The sequence below is a fragment of the Ambystoma mexicanum genome, chromosome 6p (genome assembly GCF_040938575.1).
Source record: "Ambystoma mexicanum isolate Mex_15411 chromosome 6p, UKY_AmexF1_1, whole genome shotgun sequence".
NCBI lineage: Eukaryota > Metazoa > Chordata > Amphibia > Caudata > Ambystomatidae > Ambystoma > Ambystoma mexicanum.
The window spans coordinates 1,357,083,336-1,357,108,779 of NC_090935.1; the positions used below are offsets into that span (position 1 = coordinate 1,357,083,336).

The window sequence follows — 25,444 nt, forward strand, 5'->3', positions numbered from 1 at the left end:
GGGTCTAGGAATTTAAAAAGACTAGTAAAATCAATTTAACTTTACATTTTCTGGGAAATGGTAGTTAATCCCAGAGAAGGTATTTAAACCTTGGGACCGTCTAAATATTCACATTACTTCTGATGGATTAGAAGTAGCTGTATTTGTGAAAATAATAAATGCATATCTTTGATGAGAAATGACTATGGGCCTCATTACAACCTTGGTGCTAAGTGCACCAACTTTACCACCATGGTGTAAACTCCGTTTACACCATGGTGGATGGCGGATTTACCGCCCCATTCCAAGGTGAGTGGGGCGGTAAATCCCCATTTCCCATTTTCCCTTCCCCATTCCCATTTTTGCCCCATAGGGCATAATGGGAGTGGGGAAGGCGCTAATTACGCCGCCGTAAATTACGGCGGCGTAATTAGCACCATGGCAGGTTAGCGCCATGGATTTTAACGCCTGCTAAAAGCAGGCGTTAAAATCAGAATCAGGCGTTAAGGGTTAACGGTGGCGTTAACCCTTAACGCCTGAGTTGTAATGAGGCCCTATGTATATGAAATACTGATTTTTAGATGTGCTTTTTAGAAATGTTTTTGAAGTGTTACATGTGGTTTTCTTGGAATATGTAAACTCTTTTTAGGGATTTGTAGGTATACATATTACTTGAGCTAAATGTTTTAATTGTATGTTTTCAGGATGAAACTCATGAATTGTGAGCTCTCTGTATTCTTTGCTGTGTATTGGTTTTTATCTGTTGTAAATGTTTTCTGAAAACCATATACAATACAAAAAATGCAAAAATTAATATCCTTCTTACATTTGGCTGTAGGCAAAGCTGGAGTAAATGTATCCTGCAAAGGAAAATCAGATATCCCTTTAAGAAGAGATGTATACTTAACTGAGCCGAGTGAATTACAGAAGAGAGAATATGGTATGCAGGGGGAGCCACTTGGCACGATTGTGCCTTGGTGAGGCGGAGCCATTGGAAGCCGCGGCATTCGCACCTTTCAAAAAGGCACAGAAAGACAATTTGAGGTGCCGGAAGGCTGGCAAGAGAAGAACGGTGAAACCATTACCAAAGCGGGGAAAGGAGTCCCATACCAGGTGGTGGCGCGACCACAAACATCTTGTGGTGGGCGAGCCGGCCGGCGAGCGGCACTGTGACCATCACAACCAGGAGCTTCATCAGCTCCCTGCCACCAGCGTCCCTATATGGAAGCTGTCAGCAGCGAAACCAAGAATGGAAAGCCAGCAAAATCAACTGCAGAGAAGTCAGACCACAGAGTTGGCTACCCGAGCCAGTGCTGAGTCCTGTAACGTTCCCCTGCATACAAGAATGTACCGGGAAGAATGGAAAAAGCATGAGGCTCCCGTGGCAACATTATATGAAGCGAGAAACTTGTCTCAGTCATAAGGGCGAAATACGAACAATAAAACAGTTTGACTGAGGATCTGAAAGGAACAATAAAAACCTATAGAATAACCTTGGTTGGCAAAATAAAAAGAGACTGGAAACAAATACCGTGGGAATAGGGGCAAAGGCCCCATGAACACACAGTGGGAGAGTGTAGAGAACATGGCAAACAGACAAATAAAAAATGTTGTGAGACAAATGTGTCAAGTGAGCAATATAAAATAAGAGATAATCCAATATCAAGAAGCCAGGAGAGGAGAAGTCTTAAGTTGGATAAAGTCACAACCAACCTGAAGAAAGTTGAGTTTAAAGTCTGTGAGAAATATACAACCAAGGATAAAACAGAGAGAGCGGATCTCAAAGAAAACTATCCTAAATAAAACACTAAAGAAAGGGCAAAAAACAAGAGTATTTTTGAAGGGCTACAGGAGTGCATAAAGGAAATAGCCAGAAGATACCTACAACTGGAATCTCCTTCCTCCCTCCATCAGAGGCATTGAATCCCACATGGCTTTCAGAAAAAACATTTAAAACTCTGCTGTTCGTATAGCCATCTGCTCATCACGCCAGCATGCAAGCTCATAACCATTTTTTAACTCTGCCTGTTAAAATGTGTAACTCATGGGCTGTGTATCACTGCCTGTAACAATGTAGATCCTACAATCCTATGTTCCTACCCTCACCCTTGTAACTAAGTCACATTCTTGCAACAGCGCCGCAATGCCTCTGGGCTGCCAGGCGCTCTACAAATATAAATAAATAAATAAAAAGTAAAAATTCTTTGATCAAAGACATTTCAGTACCAGAAGACAAGACAAGACCAGGAGCAGAGAGATATTCTATTGGCCTAATTTTTAGTTATTCATATTGTGGTAGGGTTCCGTAGAACTAGATTTGGACCGGGGACTTTATGTTTTGTGAACCTCCTGAAGACAGACGAGCACCTTCAGTTTCTTTAGATAGGCAGGGTAATTAATCCCTTTGGCGGTAGAGAAAGATAGGCCTTTTTCTTATAGCTTATAGCTTAAATAAAAGAATCCTTAAAATGTCCACCAGGTGTCCGGCTCCTTCTCCTGACCTGCCACATAAAGTATTCCATTTCTTCTGCCATGAAATATGTTCACAATGTTAAAGAATTACTTCACAGTTTAAAGCGTGATGCTGCATGCTTTATTTAACTGTCCTGAAACTGTAACTCATGCATGTTAACCACGTCTTACCTTTAGAAACGTGGCTGTAAAGCAGTGAGCTTCTGCGATCGTAAATCTCTCTTCCTAGAGCAGACTTACCTCAGGCTGAAGTGGCACGATTCTAATTTTGCTTGTGTAAGCAGTTACACATTTCAACATGGTTTCCAGCTGCACTGCTTAGTTAAACACTGGATGACATTTATCTGTTCTTTTCACTTAAAGGCTTAAAAAAGAACCAATATTTGATTCCCCCATCTCCAGCACATCAATGATTTCCGACGATGTTTTAGGAGTGATATTTTTAAATGTGCCATTATTTTTATCAGACCGCAATGTTTAAAGGATAGTTCCGGGACTTTTTTTTTATTGTCCCTACGGTTCGGCCATGTGTTTTTAAGCATAAATCGGTAGATCGTAGAAAACTTTCCTATGGACCTTACCCGACTTTTCGTCCATTAACGCACTCGAAATCAGCCGCCATTTTGTGATAATCCTATCATTTCCCCCCATCGACCTGGCTCACCTGCGTTTGCGGCACTAAATCATATCCCCCGCCCCTGAGCCTGACATCAGCAGACGCGTACCGCCCATTTCCCAACGCCAAAGCACGTTTCGTGTCAACAATCGCTGCGCCTCAGCTAATGAAGTGTTGCCATGGAAATGGCAGGACGCCTCTTTCCTCAATAAGTATAAACACACCGTTTCACAACACACAGCAGCAGATTTTCGATTCCATTACTCTCTCTGTGTTACTTTGAGTATTCTGTGACTCGTTTCTGTGCTCTGGTCAGCTACCTTCGCCGCTTCTAGGCCTTGTGAACACCTGTACCATCTCTGTAAATTATTTTACTTTCTTTACCACACAATGGCTACAATAATGCTGTATATGTACGAGCCCGAGTACACCGAGGAGGAACTACTGGAAAGGCAAGCACGCGAAAACGATGGGGATTCGGACGGCAGTTGGGAGGACCAGTCAACGGATGAAGAGCCTGGACCATGTCGCATGGACGGCGTCTCCACCTGGTGCACGTGCAATCGGTGCGAGCTAATGCCAACTGAGGAGAACTGCTGCTGCCGTGAAAATTCCGGGTGCTTGGCCTACATTTCGGAAGGCGAGCCAAGTCCGCAATGCATCACCGAGCTGCCAGAGTTCAGGGAAGCCTGCCTCTCACGGACCGTGTTGAGGATGATGATGGTGCTTATGCACGAACTTCGCGGCACTGTTCGTCCGCGTAATCCGAGTAACAAGTAAGTATACTCTGGTTGTGATGTCAGTGATGCCACTACTATTTCATGGTCGTCTCCCACATATAAAATTACATCTACATATCATTCGAACGCATGTAAATTTGTTCCATATTGTGCATTTTCTAGATAGAATTTTTTTCAAAGCAGAATGACATTTTTTACCTGAATCGACATTGATAAGAAAGTTTTGTCATTTTTATACAGTTTGCATCTTTCTTTTTCACAGGTGGTACAGGCTGGTGGCCTATCGTTGCTTCACTTGGTGGCTTCACGGGAGGCTCGGACACCGCGTTCGGAGAGTAATACCTGCCTGTGCGGTACTTGCCATTAGACAACATTTCCCCAGCGACAGTGGACAATACCGCGGATTTTCCCTGGATGTGCTGCAACCGGAACTTTACAATGTGTAATGTTTATTATTTATGTTCAATTGAAATTAAGATCTAAAATAAAACCCAACATATATTTTAACAATGGTTGTTTTGATTTTTTAAATGAATCTAGTGTGTCTCCATTGAATAGTCTTCCTGTGCCTTGTCTTGTCACACCACATGTCTCCGGCCAGCATCCTCCCTCACGCTGGCCGCCCACCTTCAATCCACATAACCGTTGAACCCATATGCAGCAGAAATACATATGTTATTTTGCGGGTTGGCATCAAGCCTCCCGGCCTTGCCTCCTCCCCCAAAAATACTTACCACACCACTTTGTTCAAGCGTTGGCAATAAAAGGCCGTTGGATTTTATTGATACAAAACATGGTTATAGGTAAATAATCAATATGGTTGATCATAATAAATCATCCTTTTGGGCACCGGGTACAGAGATGACCCCCTCTGGCCCGTGCCGCCTTGCCACCACAGGCCAGCCTGCTGCTGACTAACTGCCTAGGCATCCAGGGTCTCCAGGGTGAATTGCACCCATATATTCTCCTGGGAGGGTGAGGTATTTATAAACTCACCCCCCTGCCTTCCATGTACTAGATCCTGCAGCCTGCCTCTTACATGCAGTTAGATGGCCTCTCCCTGGTGAGGCCCTGCGGCAAACGAGTCTTGTCTGCACGACCAACGCCCCAATCCACCCCCCCCCCGCCCTATCAAAGGCAGTTCGCACCGGGGTACTTGCGCTGGCAAGTGGAGCTGTCAGGGAGCGATAAAGGCCAAGAGGTGCCAAAGACCATGTACACTTCAAAGTGGTCTATAGAGCATGGGTTGTTGTTCCCATGTCTACCTCCAGACCCCGTGTCTCCTGCCAAGCATCCCCCCTCACGCTGGACGCCCCCCTGCAATCCACATAAGTGTGTCTCCATTCACGAGTCTTCCTGTGTCTTGTCTGCACGACCACCGCCCCAATCCACCCCCCCCGCCCTATCAAAGGCAGTTCGCACCGGGGTACTTGCGCTGGCAAGTGGAGATGTCAGGGAGCGATAAAGGCCAAGAGGTGCCAAAGACCATGTACACTTCAAAGTGGTCTATAGAGCATGGGTTGTTGTTCCCATGTCTACCTCCAGACCCCGTGTCTCCTGCCAAGCATCCCCCCTCACGCTGGACGCCCCCCTGCAAACCGCATAATGCCACGACATATAAACGTCATTCATTCACAAACACACCCCTGTTTCGAATTCTTTATAACCCACTTCATATTTCTAATGAGAACTTCTTTGCGCTTTGCTAGTCAACCCGTGAAGGTGCTGGTTATCTGCTCTTCGTCTCTGTGAACTTCCGTGACCACTTCGAGCAAACTCGTCAGTTTGCAACCTGTGAACTGCTCCCTGTTCTACGACAAGAAACTACTCTGATCCCTGCATCTAACTGTTTGTTCGTCAAGGTAAGGCCATGTACCATAATCATTTTGCGTCCAATTTTTTAATTTATATCTAATTGCTAGTAGTCATCAAATTGCATCCATGTTTTCTTTTCGTTCAAGACAGTACATGCAAGGAACTAGTAACATGTTCAGAGTTTAGTCAAATTTTTTTTCTATTTTTTTAAAGTTATTCAAATACTTATCCGCGCGTGCATAACGTGTATAGTTCCAAGAACCAAAACGAACCTTGCATTGAACCTTTTATGTGTCATTTAATTTTTTAACACATTGGTATTCATAGAGAATTGTTGATCTTTACTTTTCAGAACTTTCCACAATGCCGGCCTGTTCCATTGGCGGTTGCCCTTCGAAGACCCATAAAAAATCTGAAGGTACTATAATGCATGTTTTCCCTAAGACAATAGATCAGATAAGAGAATGGGTCCGATATTGCGGATATCCACCGTCTGAGCTTGAAAGTAGAGTCCTAGAAGTCTTTGCGGACAAGAGGGGTGATCGATACCGCATCTGCAGCAGGCACTTTAGCTCAGACATGTACTCCACATCATTGCTAATAAAGAAGAACACACCGCGAGCGAAGCGAAAATTGCTCTCAACCGCTATTCCCACTCTATTCGTCCACATCCCTCCACTGGTGAGTCAAGTTTACGGATTTAGCTCTCGGCCTTGCGGTAGTGTGTAGCATTAGCTAACAAAAATTTCCCCATTTATGTATCCACTCAATATGAAGGCGGAAGATTCTCCATCCGTGTCGTTATTGCAGTCATCAGCCACTTCAAGCGCCTATCGGGTAATCTTACTTAGCTATTCTGCCACTGACTTGTTTTAGGCATGTAAATCAATAGTTTTAATTTATCGTGTAATTATTTTACCTAATGGTACACCCTAGTACTCGTCCTCTAGTCTTTGTTTTCAGTTATAATTATTGTTATCCAAAATAATGCAAGTACTGTCTTTCAGGGAGATGCTGAGGAGTCCAACGCATTGACGACAAACGTTGATGTCACTCAGATGCTCGAGGTACGTTTCCGGACAGTTCCATCGATGGAGATCATCAGATCTTGCATTCTTGTAGCGTGATTGTTACACACAATGTTTCTTTCGTTTTTAGCCATTGATATGTCCTTCTGTCGTCGCCCTCCTATGTGTCTTCTTTTTTCAATATTGTGTTCATTACTAATGAAAGTCCTATGTTTCAGGGAGTCGATGGAGCATTAGTCCAAGAAGAAGGGGGAGCATGCTGTTACGGGTCGGCGCAATGTTCTACAAGAACATCACCCCTAGTAGTTGATGCAGATCTCTGGGTGGTGACACTTCCAAGGATCGAGCAAATCGAATCATATTTAGATATCCATTACTTATTTTAGACAACTGATCATTTGTGCAGGTCTATTTAGATGAGCCGTTGACGCCTGCACAAAGTTTATGTTCTTTTTAACAAAATAGAAAACCATACTAATGCAATTACTGTGTTTCAGGGAGTTGCTGAAGCGTCATCTTCAATAATATCATCAATGGAAGTCTATGCGGAGCCCGAGGTATGGATCTTGACAGTTCCATCTAACTAGATCAACAATGCGTGAATAATTGTCGTTTGAATGTTCTACACAATGCGTTCATTCGTGTTTTGCTATTGAGATGTACGTGGGTATTGGTCCCCAAGTACATTTTGTGTTTTCAATATTATTATACATACTAATGAAAGTTCTATGTTTCAGGGAGTCGATGGAGCGTCAGTGCGTGATGGATGTGCTTATCATGAAAATATAGTCGTTACAGCGCAAGAGGAAGTGGAGACATGCACACACGAGTCGGAGCAACAGCATCCTGATGTTGAAGTTCGAGGCAAGAAAGTTTCAAAGAAAAGAAAGCAAAAGAAGGTTAGTGTCCTGGTCACTATATTATGTTGTTTTTCACTGTTAATAGTTCAATACTGTAAGTTGTGTTTAAACTGAACATCCCTTTTCCAATCTGTCCTCTAGTTGCGAGTGGGTGTACGAACTAGATCTACACAGACAGTGAAGCGAACGAGAGATGTTGCTTGTCAAACCTTTTGGCAGGGACTTGAGACTGGAGATGCATCGTGCCAATGGGAAGAATATGAAGTGATTGACAACGGAGCTATACCACCACCAGCCATTGATAGTGAATGTCCTCCTGGTAGTTCGGATGCAGTCGGAGATCAATTCACAGAATCCACACCCGCAAAAACTAAGACCGAGAGATGGTTGAAGAAATTGTTTTATTCACCCATCGCCGGAGAAGGAACAGATGTTGCAATGGAAGAGAATGAAGTGGACGACAATGAAACACCATCAATATCACTGAACATAGCGGAAGACGATATCAGAGATTCTACCTTTCATGTGAGTGACATGTCCTCAACGTTACAGGCCGAACCAGCTGGGATGCAGAGTGACAGTATAAGGAAAGAGGCCAAATTCATTGTATTCGATAGTTGTTTGATTGATATTATTATTAGGATGAAATGTGGGCATTCGGTTGGTGGGGAAATATGTGGGGAGCCATTGATTAATGTGACTCGTGCAATTCGAGGCACTAACCTTAAAATACATGCCACCTGTACAAAATATCATCCTTTCTCATGGTCTGCACAACCCATGCTGGGGCAACTGCCAGCAGGCAATCTACTTTGTGCAGCGGCCGCACTTTTTAGTGGTTCAAGTTTTAAAAAGTTAGATTATTTCTTTCAGTTTGTGGGAATCCATTTCATTGCGAAAACTCAGTTCTACAAATACCAAATCGATTATCTATTTCCAGCCATTAGCGAAGCTTGGAGAATGGAAAAAATGTCTATTGATAGTACATTCGCTGGCAAATGGTTCAGGCTAGCCGGTGATGGACAGTGCGACAGCCCAGGATTTTCAGCCAAGTACTGCACCTACCACTTTCAGGACATGGAAAGTAAGAAAATTGTGAGTTCGGTGGTCGTGCAGGTGTCACAAAGTACATCCTCAGTGGCCATGGAGAAAGTTGGCTTTGTAGCATCATTGCAAGAACTACAATCGCAGGGAATGGTGATCGACCTGATAGCCACGGACAGACACGTTTCAATTGCCAAGACAATGAGAGAAGAGTACAAAAATATAAATTACCAATTTGACGTATGGCATCTTGCAAAAACAATCAATAAAAAAATGTCGGCTGCAGGTAAAAAAAAAGATATGCAAGGTATTTCACAGTGGTCCAAGTCAATCAGCAACCATCTTTGGTGGAGCTCAAAAACATGTGGAGGGTCGTTGGAAATTCTACTGGAAAAATGGCGGTCAGTAATGCTACACTGTAGCAACGTTCACCGCTGGACCACAAACCAACATTTCCACAATTGTGAACATGGCCATTTGTCCACAGAGGAGGCACGGAAGAAGAAGTGGTTGATTCCTTCATCACCCACTCACAAAGCCATTGAAAAGATTGTATTTGATAAAACTATAACAAGAGATTTGAGGGGACTCACGGAATTCTGCCACACAGGAGATTTGGAGGTGTTCCACAATATGTGCCTAAAGTACAGGCCAAAACGATTGCATTTTGGCATGGAGGGCATGATAAATCGGACTCTTCTAGCGGTCTTGGCACATAACCATAATGTTGGCCGTCAACAAAGTAGGACGACCGGAACTTTAGGGACGCTTCGCTACAATAAGGCCTTCACTAAAAGAAGTAAACAATGGGTGATCAAACCAGTGTTTCAGGATATGCAATATGAGTTTATTGAGAGACTTATTGTTGATGTCCTAGATAGGCACATACATGGAGTTGTGAACGAACCTGTGCAGGGGACAACTGCATTGCCACCCAACATTGCCTCTGTTCCATGTCCACCTAAAGCAGAGCTCATTGAGAAATACACATCACGGTTTAAATTATTGTAATTTGATTGTCTGTTCTCTCGAGTCTCCTCATGTTGCAGGCCCATTGAATATGTGTATCTATGTATTGTGTAAATAAAAGTGATTGCTCAGTGTACATGCAATGTGTCTCTCCACCGTTGCCCCTCCCTTCACCGTGCAGTTGTGCGAACCACCCGGGTGTCACCTGTGACTTTGCTCTGGAGTCTCCTCATGTCGCAGGCCCATTGAATATGTGTAGCTATGTATTGTGTAAATAAAAGTGATTGCTCAGTGTACATGCAATGTGTCTATCCAACCTTGTTCATTTGCGCATTAAATTAAACCAAACAGTAATATAAATCATTTTTCAAAAAATATAGAATGTCTCCGTATTTATGGTTCTCTGGGGCTGCAAATGCACGCAGACAAAATGCAAAGATGGAGTGTAAATTTCAAGTCCTGTGAGATGGCCTTACACTGAATGTAGCTAACTAGGAATGTGTGCTCGTTCAAAGTGAAGGTCAGCTGCTTTGATTTTTTGCTCGGGTGCCGGAATGGCCCACGACTCAGTATAAAGTTCTATTGTTATTTGACCTTGACAGGCCGGGACCATCCCGAAAGACTTCTTTTTGGGGGTGTGGTGCAATAACGTAAACGATAATGAATATAATTTCAGAAACGAAAGCCATTTAATGTTCGTTCATTAGAAGAAATAACGTCGGCATAGAAGGAGTGGTATTTCGGGGCTGCCCTACGCACAGACACAATGGAAAATGCAAATATAATGTAAGTAACTCTTTAGATGAGTTTATACCGCAATTTAATTACTATACAGTAGCTTTAAAGACGGGTTAAGTTGTACTTGTTCGTTCTATGTGGCATATTGTTTTGTACCGCGTACTATCTTGAGGAGAACCATCTCCTTTTACGGAAGCACCTCAAAACCTTCCTCTTTGCTTCTGCTTTCTCTCTCCCTCTCCCCTGCTACAACTGGTCCACTGTCTGCGACCTCGGTCCTGGGCCCTTCCACTCTCCACCTGCACTGCCTCCCTGTCAACCCCTGCACTGGGGGACTGTCTCAGTATCCTACAGCCCCACCCTTCCCAGCACTTGTTCTGCACTTACCTTGCACTCGCCACCAGCTGGCCCTATGTATTTATTATTTTATGCTACTTACCTTGTACTCCACTTCCCCCCTCCCCTTCCCCTTGCACTTTTACCTTCCCCCTACCCCTGCACTTGCGCGATCTGATTGACACCTGGCCTAGTAGGATCGTTGTCTGTCTTCTCCTTGTTTCCCCCGCCTCCCTGCCTCGCCACGCCTTGAAACACTTGTGTATAGGCGCGTTGCAAATGCCATATTATATCATATCAGTGACGAAGTGGTCCACTGGCGCTCAGGCGGCTCTGAAAAAGGCGGAGGAGAGGGGGTGGGTTACTGGAAATGACGTATAATACCCAGTTGCACTGTCCTAGCTATGAAATAATTTCCCGACCTAATATATAAAATGAATAATTTTAATAAAGATCTGATGGTGAGACTAATTTCATTTTTTATGTTTTTAAAACAGGTACATCCTTCATTATTGTATGTGTCACGAGTACCAGACACCGGCGGATGGCTTTTACAACCGCCAGTTGCTTCTCCGCGTGAACAACGTTACCACCCTGACCATTTTATGGGATGATCGCCAAGTACAAGTATGCCCTTTCGCGGTACTAATGGCTAGATGCAACATACATACCGTTGTGGTGGCCTAGTGCCTCGTTGTTGGAACAGCCATGCGATTATCAGTGCGACCGAAGAGCTTACTTTATCGTAAACCAACACCCTGTGTACTGCACACGAACATCGCTTGCCTCAAGACGAACTATTTTGGATCGAGAGCAAAGAAAAATGCAAATCGCTGAATATTCTCTAAACATTTGATGTCAAATAAATGTACTTTACCAAATTTACAATCTTGCGGTTTGATTTAAAAGTACAGTTTCATATTCCGAATTGTGGCGCGCTGTGTTGTGAGCTGATCTGTGTTGGTTTCCGGGTTCTGTGTGGAGTCGCGTAGAAGACGCCTGGGCGCGTTTGCCTACGCAGCACAGTCACGTCACGGATAGAGGCGGGGAATATGAATGTTTTGATAAAGTCTGTTTCAGGGGCGGGGATATGATTTAGTGCCGCAAACGCAGGTGAGCCAGGTCGATGGGGGGAAATGATAAGATTATCACAAAATGGCGGCTGATTTCGAGTGCGTTAATGGACGAAAAGTCGGGTAAGGTCCATAGGAAAGTTTTCTACGATCTACTGATTTATGCTTAAAAACACATGGCCGAACCGTAGGGACAATAAAAAAAAGTCCCGGAACTATCCTTTAAGTACACTTTATTTTTTCAATGGAATTTCTACACAACACAATTTTTTTAAAACGATAATATCACATAGAACCCTCTGGTGGTTGTTGCACTGGAACCTGGATCCTGTTCACTGGAGGCGAAGGACCCCCTGTAGGTACCAACCAATTTCCTGTAGTGAAAGTGCAAAACTGAAGGAATTACCTTGTCTTGAAGACCCTGGATTTGGAAATCCCACCAACCCATACTCAGAAGTAAAGAAGGAGCTGGAACCCTGAATGGCCTGTGAGTCGGCTCTGCGCACTTTGAGCAGATACACGACCCGTAGTGCTGCTTTTGGCACGTTATGATCTCCAAACTCCTTACATCCTTCTTCAAGCTATCCTGATGCCATCTAGCACCAGTGAAGACCACTACCACTGCTGCAACTCCAGTTCCTACTTGACCCCACAGAAGAATTGTCTCGACCAGATTCGACTCGCTGGAAGCCATTGTTTCGTATGCACACTGGACCCAGTGTATGCATTGCTTCAAACTTTGGCTCACTGCTGACTTAAGCTGTTGGGACTGTGGTGGTAACTTGTTGGGACTGTGGTGATAATCTGTAAGGAACCTGCCAATCCTACCGCAGTCTCTACACCTCCTCTTCATTCCCAGGCCCTCTGCATGGCCTTGGCCTCCTACTTCAAAACCAAATCTCAGGTCATACATTCCTCACTCTCCTCTCCCCTCCCTCCTCCACTTGCTCTCAAGCCTCCCTTGGCGCCTCTCTCTCCCTCCATCCTACTCTCCTCCTCACCCATAGCACCGGATGAGGTCACCAAGACTCCTCTATGAAAGTCTCCTCCAGAAAGGGGCTTACTTGTTCCTCTAGACCTATCAAGGACAATATTGCCGCCCTCGCTCCCTCTTTTGCTGAGTTCTGCAACCACTCATTTGCCACTGTCTCCTTCCCCCAACCCGTCAAGCACTCCCTTGAGCACCCCCTCTTAAAAAGGCCATCTACTGGCCATTCTTGCCCAGCTAATTACCACTCTGTTTCCACTATCCCCTTCTTGGGCAAACTATTGGAGAGGTTGGCCATCTACCAATTAACCCACCACACTGAAGCTGTTGGCTGTCCCCATGACCACCAGTCTGGCTTCAGAGTAGCCAGAGGCATGAAAACTGCTCTCCTGAACACCCATGATGATTTGCTCTATAATCTTGACTCCTGCTCTCCTTCAGTTCTCATCCTCCTTGATCTCTCCTCTGTCTTTGACACCGTCAATCATGCCACACTCTTAAATCGTCTCTGTGATACTCTGGGCATCAGGGACCGGGCACTTGCTTGGTTGACCTCTTTCCTTTCTAATCAGCCCTCCCAGGTTCAAATGGGCCCTTTTGCTCTCCTCTACCTCAATCTCTACCTGCAGCATCCCTCAGGGCTCTCGCCGTGGCTTTTCAACATGTACCTTGCCCCTCTTGCCCACTTGATCGCCACCTTCTCTCCTCATTTCCAGTGTTATGCGGGTGACACACAGTTTTCATTTAAGCTGCCCTCCTCTACCTCCTCTTCTTCCTCTCTCATTCCTGATTGTCTGACTGCTATTCAGGAATGGTGTGCTGCTAATGATCTCTGTCTTAACGCCAGTAAGACCGAGATCCTTCTCATTGGAACACCTGCCCCTTCCTTACCCCCTGATCTCTGTCCGCCCTCTTTGGGCCCCCTCCCCTCACCCTCTTGTGAGGCCAAAAACCTGGGAGTCATCTTTGACTCCTCTCTCTCCTTCTCACATCATATCGCGGACCTTGCCAAGAATGCCCACTTTCAGCTCTATCTCCTCAGATGCATTCTCCCTTTCCTCGCCTTCCCCCAGAAACTTAATGTCTCCAGAGCTCTTTTTCTATCCAGGCTGTACTACTGCAACAGCCTCTTCCACAATCGGCCTCTTTCCTCTCTCCGCCCTCTTCAACTAATCAAGAATAGTACTGCAAGACTTATCCTTGGTCTCAAGCCCAGGGACCGTAACTCTCCATCCCCAAAATCTCTCCACTGGCTCCCGGGGGCTGCAAGGATCAAATTCAAGACCCTCTGCATCATCCACAAGGCTTTCTGGGGCTGGACCTGCGCTATACCCAACTTTCCCTCCCTAAATACCTCCCTACTAGAGTCCTTAGGTTCTCTAGCTCGAACTCCCTGTAGGTCAAACGTTTCTCCAAGTAGAGAGTGGGGGATAGATCTCTTTCCTCGGCAGGCGCCTCTCTCTCGAATGGTCTCCCTTCTCTCAGATTTGAGTCAGATCTCCTTAAGTTCCAGAAGCTCCTCAAGACTTTCCTCTTCTCCTCCTCATTCCCTCTCCTCCTGCCCTGCTAATGCCCTCTTGCTGCTATGACTGGCTGCCTGGTCCCTTCTGAGTCTTACAGGGGCCAGGCCCTCCTCCTACCAGTCTTCCGCAGTACCCAATTACTAGCACATGCCTTTGGGCAACTTTCCCTGACTAGCCTACTGAGTCTGGTCCACCCCTGTTCCTCGCAATGTATACCGTAACCCCTGTCTCCCTGCGCACTTGCCCTCCATGGGCTCCCCTAGCACATACTCTGCCTCATCCCTGGGGCCTCCCCACCCACTGCACTTTGTTTACTGCACTTGCACGATCTGAATGTCAAAAGGCTTAGTAGAACGGTTTTCTGTTGTTTATCCTCCATGTTATGTTATGTTAACATTATTTTATCCACCACAAGGGTACCTTGGCACTAGGACAGTAACCAGGGGCACTCAACCGCCACTCTAAAAAAGGATCGTTTTTAGCGCACGTCGGAACTGCAGATGATTCATTAGATTCCGCATTCCTTTGAGTAACCCATTCCACAGGGTGCCCGCAGCAACCGAAAAAGCACGGCCACCCGGTCATGCTCTCTGAAATTTTGGAATGATGACCAGATTGGCCGCTTCTGATTGTAAGGACCTAGTTGTAATATAAGGCCTAAATTTATCCTGGAGAAAATCAGGGCCCAGCCAGTAATATGCCCGATATACTAGGCATAGGGCTTTAAATTAGATCCTCTCAGGCACAGGGAGCTAGTGTAAAGCATGGATCACTGGACTAATATGGGCACCATATGGCGGTCCTGTTGCTACTCTGGCCGCCATGTTCTGCAAGCGCTGAAGCAGCTGGATCAAGTCCCTAGGTTGAGCCAGGTTGAGGGCATTAAAGAAGCCACCACCTGAGGGTGCAAAGCCTCCAGTAGAAAAGGCATGATCCTGCGAAGAAGCTTTAGCAGATAGAAGCCCGTCTTACAGACAGTGCTTACTTGCTCAGCCATCGATAATGTCGATGACAGCACAACTCCTGAGTTCTTGACAAACGTAACCGGAGAGACGGCCAGAACGCAGAAGTCCACAGAGTAGTCTTAGAGGGCAGACCCACCACCATCACCTCCATCTTGTCCTCATTCAGTTTAAGCCAGTTGCCATGCATCCAGCCCTTCATGGCTGACACACTCGCACAGCCTCAATGACACCTCAGATTGGTCAAGATATAACCGCACCAGAATCTGGGTGTCGTCCGCATAGGTGTAGCATCTGAAGCCGTGGGAGCAGATGAGAGCCACCAGCGACTGAACGTAGAGGTTGAATAAGATGGGGACCAGGCAGGGCCCTGAGGACTACCACTTTATAAAGCGTGAGCCTGAGACAGAAAAGAAGGAAGGGAAAGTGACTGACCTTCTCCTGATAAGAAAGAGGAGAACTAGGCCACAACGTTCCTGAGAGACCTGCTGTGGCCAGACGGGACAACAAGATGGAATGGTCAACCGTATCAAACGCTGCTGACAGATCAAGTAATGTCAGAGCATCCACTCCATCTTGATCTGCCAGCATAGCCAGATCATCCATTGCCGACACCAATAAACTATTGGTACCCCGTCCTGGTCGAAAACCAGACTGAAATGGATCTAGACCATTTGAGTGTTCAAGATAAGTAGAAGAGGGGACACCAAAGACTCTAATACTCTCATAAAGAAAGGAAGGAGTGAAATAGGGCAGTAGTTGGTCAGGACCAAAGGGTCAAGCAAAGGTTTCTTTATCAGTCGTAGGACGATGGCCTGTTTCAGCTCATCAGGGATACTACCCTGCTGAAAGGAGCAGTTGACCGCGGTAGTGACAAGAGTGATAACCTTGGGGAGAATTTCCTGCAGCACTGCCACCAGCATAGGATCTGAGGGGGCTGCCGATTTCAATTTAGCAATCGCTTTTAGCACGTCCTCAGTAGTGAAAACCGGGAAGTCAGACAAAGAATGTAAAGGTCTGATAGTAGGTTCACCTGCAATAGCTCTGGATAAGGTCACGGATACCTGTCACCTTAGTGATAAAGAATGTTGCTAGGGAATCACAAAACATCTGTGAGGGAGCTATTTTCGGTGCAATGGCAACATTAGAAGTAAATGATTTGACAAATGAAAATTGCTCTTTGGACTGATTGAGAGCCGGCAATACTCTGCCCGTGAAAAAAGTCAGTTTGGCGATTTTGATTGCTCTATGATAATTGCAGGTCAGCTTCTGGAAGTGGAACTTTTCATGCATATCTTAGTTTCCCTGTTTGTTTTGTGACGCTTGGAAACACTTTCTGCTGTATAGGCGCCATACAAATGTCCAATTACTAAAAACAAATAAATACATGTGCATGTTGTCTTTTACTCCACTAACATTCATTCTTACTGGCACATTGTGCTTTCAACTGTACCATTTCATACTGGGTCCACACACCAGACGACCCTTGGGGGTAGACCAGAGGTGGTGGAGCCTTCAAGTTAGCCCGCACAGTGTTTCGAAGTGGCCCCTTCCATTAGCAGTTAGCTACCCCCCTCCCTCGGCCCCCAAATGTACGTTTCGTTGCACCCCTGGTGCAGTGGGAGTTTCGTCAGAAACAAATGTGCTAGGGACAAAGAAGGGATGTTTGAAGAATCCGGGGTCAGTGAGTGAGAGGGTATTGGGTGATGACAATCTCTTGCTTCCCCCATGTCTTAAGGCTTACCATGCAATCCATGACTACCACTCTGAGCCCTCAGCATATCACCCTGGGCGTTTTGTCTGCAGAAGTGAGAACACTGCTAGTCAGCGTGGGTTCAATCCTTGCGATCAGTGGCCACTCACAGCACATGGCCCCTTGACTTGACTGCCACGAAAAGTAATATCCCTGGTTGACCCTGAAAGCAACATGGTTGTAACTCGGTTCTGAACGATCTTGCCTGTCGCAATAAACTCTATCAGACGATTCATAGCTAAATTGTCACCCGTGGTTCAGCAGTGACCTTGAGCTCCCCACCTGTCTTCTCCTGTGCTGGTCAGTGTGAGCTCATTTGCTGTATCTTAGTGCACCGTGTCGTTCACCAGGTGCTTCCCAGTACGTGTATTATTCTAAGCAGAGTCTCCGTGATCCACGGCTGTGCTTAAGCGACACCTGCTTGTCACAGGCAGCCGCACCCCACTACTTGATGTGTGGACGGGCACGCCGGGCCCGCTGCTGTCACCGTAGTTCCCCTCGGCGGACTCCTCCTCCTCTGCCCGCATTGGCTTGGCTTGAGACCCCGCCTGCTTGGTTTGACAGGTCGCGGAAGCGGAAGCGGCTGGAGCCGGCGAGGCTTGTGGAAGAAAGGCATCAGCACTGTCGGAAGGGCGGACAGCCGGTGCCGGAGAACAGCAGGTGGGGACAGCAAGCACGCAGGCACCGGGAAGCCCCTCACAATCTTTGTGGGGGCGCAACTAAGCATCCACAGCAAGCACGAAGGACACCTCCCAGCCCTGCCATGGGTTGATGCCCACGCCCCTTACGCCAGAACCGTGCCCATATTTCCCATAGACTACTTGCCCACCCAACCCCATTGAAGCATTCAGACTCCAGAATGCACTCGCCTCTTCCCCAACGGTTACACAACTCCATCACTAGACTCTATTCAACCCACCTCTGGAGACGTCATTCGGCCCCACTCAACAGACGTTATCTCCGGACGTTATTCAGCCCCCCTCCCTCCCAAGACGTTATTTAGCTCCCCTCCCCAGACGTTATTTTGCCTCCCTCGCCAGACGTAATTTAGCCCCCCTCAGCCCCCTGACCTGGACGCCCCTCTGCCAAGACACCCCTTAACCCCCCTTCCCAGACATCCCTCAGCCAGTGGCAGAGCCTGACAAAAAAATCAGGGGGCTGGATGGCAGTTTTGAAAGCTGGTAGTGAGTGGGGCTACTAAACCAATTGGGCTGTTGACCATGGACGTCATTTAGGGGTCGCCCTGAGGTGGTCTCCCTTGCTACCCCTAAAAAACAATCTAAAAAGAAACATTTTTTAATTTTTTTTTATTGAGGCTCATGGGCTGTGGTCAGCAGCATGTGGCTCTTTGTTTCTGGAGTGGCTGGTTTTCTGATAGCTATAGCTGGTAAGATAGCTCGGTGGGTTGAGCGCTGGCTGCTGCAATGTGTGTGTGATCTGCAGTTTGCAGGTTCTACTCCCGACAAGGTCAATTAAACCTTTCATCCTGCTGAAGTTGATAAATGAGTACCAACACAGGTTGGGTGATATTGTATGTGTATTTGTTCTATATGAAGCACTTAAGCGTAAGTGCTATATGTTAACACATCATTATGGTTTGGCCTTGGAAGTCTGCTTGCATTCACAGTGATTTGGTAATATGGGCCAATGATATTAACGATACATATGGTGATCCACTCTTGTATGAAATTCACTTTACAGTGATAGTGTAACCATATTTTTCTGCATTGTACTTAGAAACAATACTATGTGATGCCACTTCCTGTTTTGTCAAGGGGTGAAAGGTCATCTTCCATTTCTTTTCGTGATGTCACTTCTGAGTGGGGTCAAATGACATCACTTTTGTCATCAAAGGTCAAGGGTCGTGTGATGTCACTTCCGCTACCCCAGGCATTTTCGTGAAATGGCGTCCCTGCTGTTGACGCCTCACCTAACCCCCCCCCCCTTTGATCCCAGGAGGCTGAATATCTATGTCAACTTGCTTTGGCCCATTACATTTTACAGCAAATCAGAAGCTACGTAGTGTAAACAAAGAGGCTAATCATTGGAGGTGTGGCCCATCTAAGAGCTGAGTCCAGCAGTTAATCGTTCAGATTCATCATAGTGCAGTGGTCTTCAAACGTTTTTATGCCAACCCCCCCTGAAGAAACATTTTTACAGGTGCCCTCAACCCCCACCCACCTATCCCTGGGGTTAGCTGACATGTGGAAAGGGAGGCACGTGGTATGCTGAGCAACCTCTTACCCAGGGGTTGGCTGTGCGTGATGGCATCCGAAAATGCCCCCTTCAGCCTCTGTAATGTATACTACTAAAACTACTTAGTCTTGAAGGGGGAGGCCTACCTTGGATGCTTTTAGGGGTGTCCTAATGAGGTCAAGATGACATTTGGTTTGCTAGGAGGGTGAAAATGCATACCAAGGTGGTGGGGGGGGGGGCAACACCAGGCAAATTGAATAGTATGCTTCTGCTGCAGGAGGATTGAAGAGGGGTCGAAGCAAGCCCACACCAATTGTCTCAGATTGCTTCATTGCAGGTGGATGGGAGGGAGCGTATCTATCAAATTGAAAAGCTCCAAAGCCTGATCACTGAGGATGAAATTTACACATAATGGAACAGGCTCGCTCAGAACATATGTCTTTCCTTTTGGATTCTTAATTTGCACTGCCTTCTCTTTTCTTCATCACTCGCCTTTCCCTGCTCTCTCTCTCCACTGTCTCTCAATTATTCACACTCCCTCCTCTGTTCTTTATATTCTGCCCATGTTTTGTCACCCTTGCCACTCAGCCTCCTGTTGTACTCTTAGTCTTTCACACTCCGTTCTGTGTTCTTATATTCCCTCTTGCATACTTGATTAATGTTCTCCTACATTCCCTTACTATCTAGTGTCCTCTCTTTGTTACCCATTACTGTTCCTTCTTTTCCTTCCATCCTGACTTTACATTTTGTTTAGTTTCTTCCTTTTGTACCTACTATTCTCTTTGCCCTCACTCTCATGAAGTCTCCTGGTTCTCCCTCACTTGCATTTTGTCTCTTCGCTCAGTCTTTCTTTGGTTCAGGCGCTTGGATCGTCCTCCCTCACATTCTTTTTTTACCCTCTCATGTTCTTTCTCTTTCACTCCCTTTTTATTTTCTGTCTTTCCTTTCTCCCCCTGTTGCTCTGCTCTATTTTAACATCAATTTTGTATTTTGTCTCTCTTACTCCCCTTCTCCAGAACTTTGAAGTTGCCCCATGCCATCCATGAGTAGGTCTCCCAGTACTGGTGTTTCTTTCTCAGCAAGACAAATTCCCAGTATGCAAAAGCCTGGACTGGATGACCCAGTTATTTTCCACATGGGCAAATGCTGTTTCTCTCTCTCTCTCTCTCTCTCTCTCTCTCTCTCTCTCTCTCTCTCTCTCTCTCTCTCTCTCTCTCTCTCTCTCTCTCTCTCTCTCTCTCTCTCTCTCTCTCTCTCTCTCTCTCTCTCTCTCTCTCTCTCTCTTGATCTCCCCAACTCTGTCCTTTGCCCCTTACATGTGTTTAGCTACACTCTCTCTCTCTCTGTCTTGATCTCCCCCCAACCCTGTCCTTTGCCCCTTACATGTGTTTAGCTACACTCTCTCTCTCCCTCCCCCATTTTCTCTCTCTGTCTTGATCTCCCCCCAACCCTGTCCTTTGCCCCTTACATGTGTTTAGCTACACTCTCTCTCTCCCTCCCCCATTTTCTCTCTCTGTCTTGATCTCCCCCCAACCCTGTCCTTTGCCCCTTACATGTGTTTAGCTACACTCTCTCTCTCCCTCCCCCATTTTCTCTCTCTGTCTTGATCTCCCCCCAACCCTGTCCTTTGCCCCTTACATGTGTTTAGCTACACTCTCTCTCTCCCTCCCCCATTTTCTCTCTCTGTCTTGATCTCCCCCCAACCCTGTCCTTTGCCCCTTACATGTGTTTAGCTACACTCTCTCTCTCCCTCCCCCATTTTCTCTCTCTGTCTTGATCTCCCCCCAACCCTGTCCTTTGCCCCTTACATGTGTTTAGCTACACTCTCTCTCTCCCTCCCCCATTTTCTCTCTCTGTCTTGATCTCCCCCCAACCCTGTCCTTCGCTCCTTACATGTATTTAGCTACACGCTTCACCCTCTTGGTTCTTTTTCTCCCTTCAGTTCTGTATGTGCTACTGCTTCCTGTATAGCGCCTCTGTCCTTTCACTTTTATCCTACTCTGCTCTTTCAACTCTTCAGACTCCCTTCTGTTTTTTTGTTCTCTGTGTAACAGCCGCAGTTGTCGCCGCGAGCGTGCCCGTTTCAGGGTATTCTGCTGTCGACTTCAGCAACCGAGAAATAAACACAGCCTGAAACTTTCTTTTAGGCTGTGTTTATTTCCGTTGTTGTCCTCATTCACTGTAGGTAACGTGCACTGAATCTCAGTTAAAATGCAGATAAGCCTAAATGGTTTTGGTGGTACTTCACGCTGTGGGATTCGTGCCCCCTTGAGAAGGTGCCAGCCCGCCCCACCATGGGAGTGTGCCCCATACTTCGTAGACCACTGGGGAAAGGGGTCTATTGGTGTTTCGCCAGGCTTCTGTTCTCTGCCACTGTGTTTGCTGCTGTGCTGGCACGTTAAAGTATGTAGAGGTGAGCGATTTGACAATCTCTTTCCATCGGAGCGTGGTGGGCATCACATTAGAGTGACCCCTTCTGCCTCAAAAGTGGGTGGGTTTAAGCCCCCCAACGCCGCCCATGCCCTCGGCCTCCTTTCCCAGACGTCGCTCATCCCTTCGCTCCGCCCCCTCTCTCATTTACTCAGTTGCTCCCTGGCGTTACTCCCAAGTATTACTTCAGCCCCAAAGTCATTACTCAACCCACCAGATGTTACTCAGCCCAGGTCCCCCTGACGCAGAGGTTATGCTCCCCTCCCAGACGTCACTTAACCTTCCTAGCGCTGCACTGCCAATGTTATTTAAGCAGCCCCAGATATTATGCAGGCCACAAAAGGTTTACTCCACTGCCAAGATGTTACTTAGCCCCAAAGAGCCTACTCGTGCTCCACTGATGTTATGCATGCATGGACCTGGATGCCACTCTCAATACCTGATACAGCTCTACCAACATCACTCACCGCTCTCACCACTTACGCCAATACCACTCTGCGAATCCTCTCACCAATTCTACTCGCCCTTCTCAGGAACCATGCTAAATGCTCCGTCACCACTAACACCACTCGCCAAAACCTGGACTCTAATAATTCCTCTGGGACGTCACGCATGTTCCCACCCCCTGGGTGCCATTCATTCTCCCCTAATGCCACCCTTCCTCACTCCACGTAGACCCTCGACAGCAGCCACCCAACTGGCACCACTCATCCCTAATGCCATTCAATCCTGACACCATTTAAACCCAACACAACTCATCTACAAAACGCCACCTTTTAGATCCCTTCAAACGCACCCACTCCCCTCTTGACTTCACCTGCCACCTTCCCATGCCACCTAGTTCTGGCAGATGCATTGAAGCCCCTCAGCTGCCTTCTATCCGATCAGGCCTCATGCACAACCCTCTTGGGCCTCCCACAGAATATGGGTTTCCTTTGTGAAACACGAGTGTTTCCACAATGGTGGAGAATTTCAGAGTGGGGAGTTTTGAGGCCTCATCTAGAGGGCCGGCCCTTGGTGGGAATGTGTTAGTCTGATGTATTGCCAGGTTTATCTGTTTTTAAACAGCACAGCGAGATATAAATACTGCACCTTTTTCATGATGTGTGAAGACCATACAAGAATCTCTTTAGGAGAACACCACTCTTTCCTACTTTATTTCTATAGCCCTAACCATGTGGTTCTCTGTTCCTCCGCTTGTTTGGTGAGTTTCTGTCTGTATTAGAGATCAGTACACGCCGTATCTTTCTTTTTGCCTACCTTTTGCGTTTGCCAGTTTGCCACGCTGCCATTTTGACGTGATGTGTATCCGATGGTGGGGTTGTGCACAATATCCTTGGCACTAGCACAAGAGCAGGTGCTGTAATACATTTCAGAAATAACCGTCAATCCACCTTTTTGTTGTACACAAATGGATGAACTATAACCTTGTCAGAGATGCTAAGGGACGGTGTGAGGGGGTTAAACACTAAACCGTAATGTCAACGTGTTTTGCTTGCTTGGGGATAGCTGCCCCTGGCATAAATACCGAGTTTACTGCAAAGGGAGCTTTGGCCCTCTCTCGCTGTCTCCGCCCCTCCACATTGTACACTTTGTGAGTTGGTCTATAATTAAGATTTTTCCATATACATTATTCATGCCTTTTGGTTTCTGTTGCTATGCAATTTTCTCATGAAATGTTATTTTGTTTGAGCTTTCATTTAACTGTGCCCAATCACTGTAAGCGGCAGCAATGGTACTTCAGTGGGCATCCATCTCAAAAGTAAAACCTTCTCCTTCATCTCCCCTTGCTCGTGTAGAAATGACCAAATAAAATGTGTAGATTTGTAATTGTCTCTAGGTTTCTTGGATGCATACCAACCATACAGACTTGAAAGAAGATCCGCTGTTGCGAGTGTTACACCGTTAGATAAAGCTACATTTTAAGTGAAGTTGGGTTTGCTGGTAAACCAGTAGTTCTTTGATCCTGTATTAGCCTTGACATTAGTGCAAAATGATGGTACTGTAAACGTAGCAAATTTCAAGCATATGTTGAACACACACACCTACCTCAACCGCACCCTGCTCTCCCTACAACTGCACCCTGAGAAAACACACACTTTTTATTTCTGTATCTTCAGATAGTTTTTGCTAATTCTATTCATTTTTTTGTTTATTTAAAAAAAATGTTTTCAAAGAAATGTTTTGCGTTTGATAGTTTCTAGCTTATATCCCTGCTTTCCATGTACATGGGATGAGCGGCATATGTCTCTTGAGGTGGATGACTACAGCCTGGCACTGCATACAGCTGCTGGTTAGTTGATGCTGCGCATTAATCTGTACACTTTAACCCCCTTCTAACGAAAATGACAAAAAATATTGCAATAAACTCAGCTCACAACTGCAGAGGCTTTGATTGCAAGTACGTGCAAAGTATATGGTTCTTAATCTGGGCTGGGTCCGTTTTTCCCCAACTAATAACCACCTGAATCCCCTTCTCCCCTTCTCCTTCCAAGTGTATCCTTAATATTCTATGTTTCTAACTGTAACCATGTTATTGGACTCTATTACTAGTGTTGCTTGGTGCCTATATGCTCCACAAGCTAGGTTTGTTGTATATAAAACACAGGACATAAATACATACACATTACAAGGTCAGTGACACTGTTGTCATGGTAAAGAGCACATTGCATAGAAAAAATACTTTTGGGTGGCTTATAACTGGAGCGTCGTTAAAATCCACACAAAACAGACAATAAAGACCTGGCTTTGAATTTATTTGGGAAAGTTGTGTGTAGTTTTGTGAAGGGGGACAATGTTATGGGAGAACCCGAAATGTTCATTTTCCAGTCATTCTCCATAGATTTGGAACCGGTGGATAGATATGTCAACGTTTCGCGGAGGCGTCAACGTTTCTAGATGAGTGCCCCCGCTGGTACCGAAAACCTGCTTTCACAATTTTGGTGCAAGTCCGTTTAGCGGTTTATTTTAAAACTGCCCCAAAGTATATAGTATTTTGAAAATAAGTATATTGAAGCCCCTCGGTTGACACCCTGACAGAACCTCCATCCCTCACCTGTAGCAAGGAGAAATACAGAGAAGGCCGCAGTATACCCTGAAATACAAAAGAACCTGGCCTTTGGACCCAGAGTTTATACCCATGGATTGGTATGGCTTGGGACATGGACATAGATCATGCCTTGGGCAAAGTTAACATTGGCTCGCACACCTGCAACTGGGTTAAACTAGACACTGCGCCAGTGGCCACTTTTGGGTGACTTGGTGGGGGCCTGTCGTCTGGCCCATGGCCTACAATTGCGTAAAAAGGCCACGGGCCTGGTCTCCTTTGGTGCCTTAGTGGGGCCTAGTGCATGGAAGAAGGCCGTGCCCAGGGCAAGGTTTCCGTCTGGCTTCGCTGCAGGTCATGCTCGGTAGTTACTGTAGATATATTGATAAAAAGGAAAACAATGGAAATTCAGTCAAAACGTTTGTTAAAGGAATTCTATCGCTAAGTTGACCTGATAAAAACCTATGAAATATCTCTGAAACCCTTAAAGGGTCGTTATGGATAAGTTGTCTTAATGTAAACCTACGAAATCTCTGCAATAAACAAAATCCCAAAAATGTGCCAGTTATGGTTCCTAAAGAACTGTAACTCTGCCACCACACTGCACTGCTCAGGATACTTCAGATAATATCGTAAATTATATGTTATCCATGACATCAATGATGACATCACCAATGCGTCCACACTCTGCACCAAAAAGACGCGCTAAGCCCTTGGTTACTCCTTTTGTGGCCCTCCTAGATGTTTTGGACTACAACTTTCATTATCCGTAGTTTGTTGAAGAGCTGTAGGATTTGTAGTCCCAAAATTTGGAGGATGACCTAATGAGTAAGAATGCAAGCAGACCATCACTATTTTGACATGCGTGATGTAAGT

The 25,444-nt window shown here is 46.0% G+C and overlaps 1 protein-coding gene and 1 long non-coding RNA gene across 2 annotated transcripts in view; one reads left to right on the forward strand and one right to left on the reverse strand.

Annotated features, from left to right (window-relative positions):
* LOC138510418 (uncharacterized) overlaps window positions 1-25,444 on the reverse strand; it is a 380,472-nt gene that overhangs the window by 191,935 nt on the left and 163,093 nt on the right. The window lies entirely within an intron of this gene.
* ZDHHC21 (zinc finger DHHC-type palmitoyltransferase 21) overlaps window positions 17,317-25,444 on the forward strand; it is a 325,920-nt gene continuing 317,792 nt past the window's right edge. Inside the window, exon 1 of the mRNA XM_069626058.1 lies at window positions 17,317-17,556. The gene's annotated coding sequence lies outside the window, so the exon portion shown is untranslated. The remainder of the gene's footprint in view (window positions 17,557-25,444) is intronic.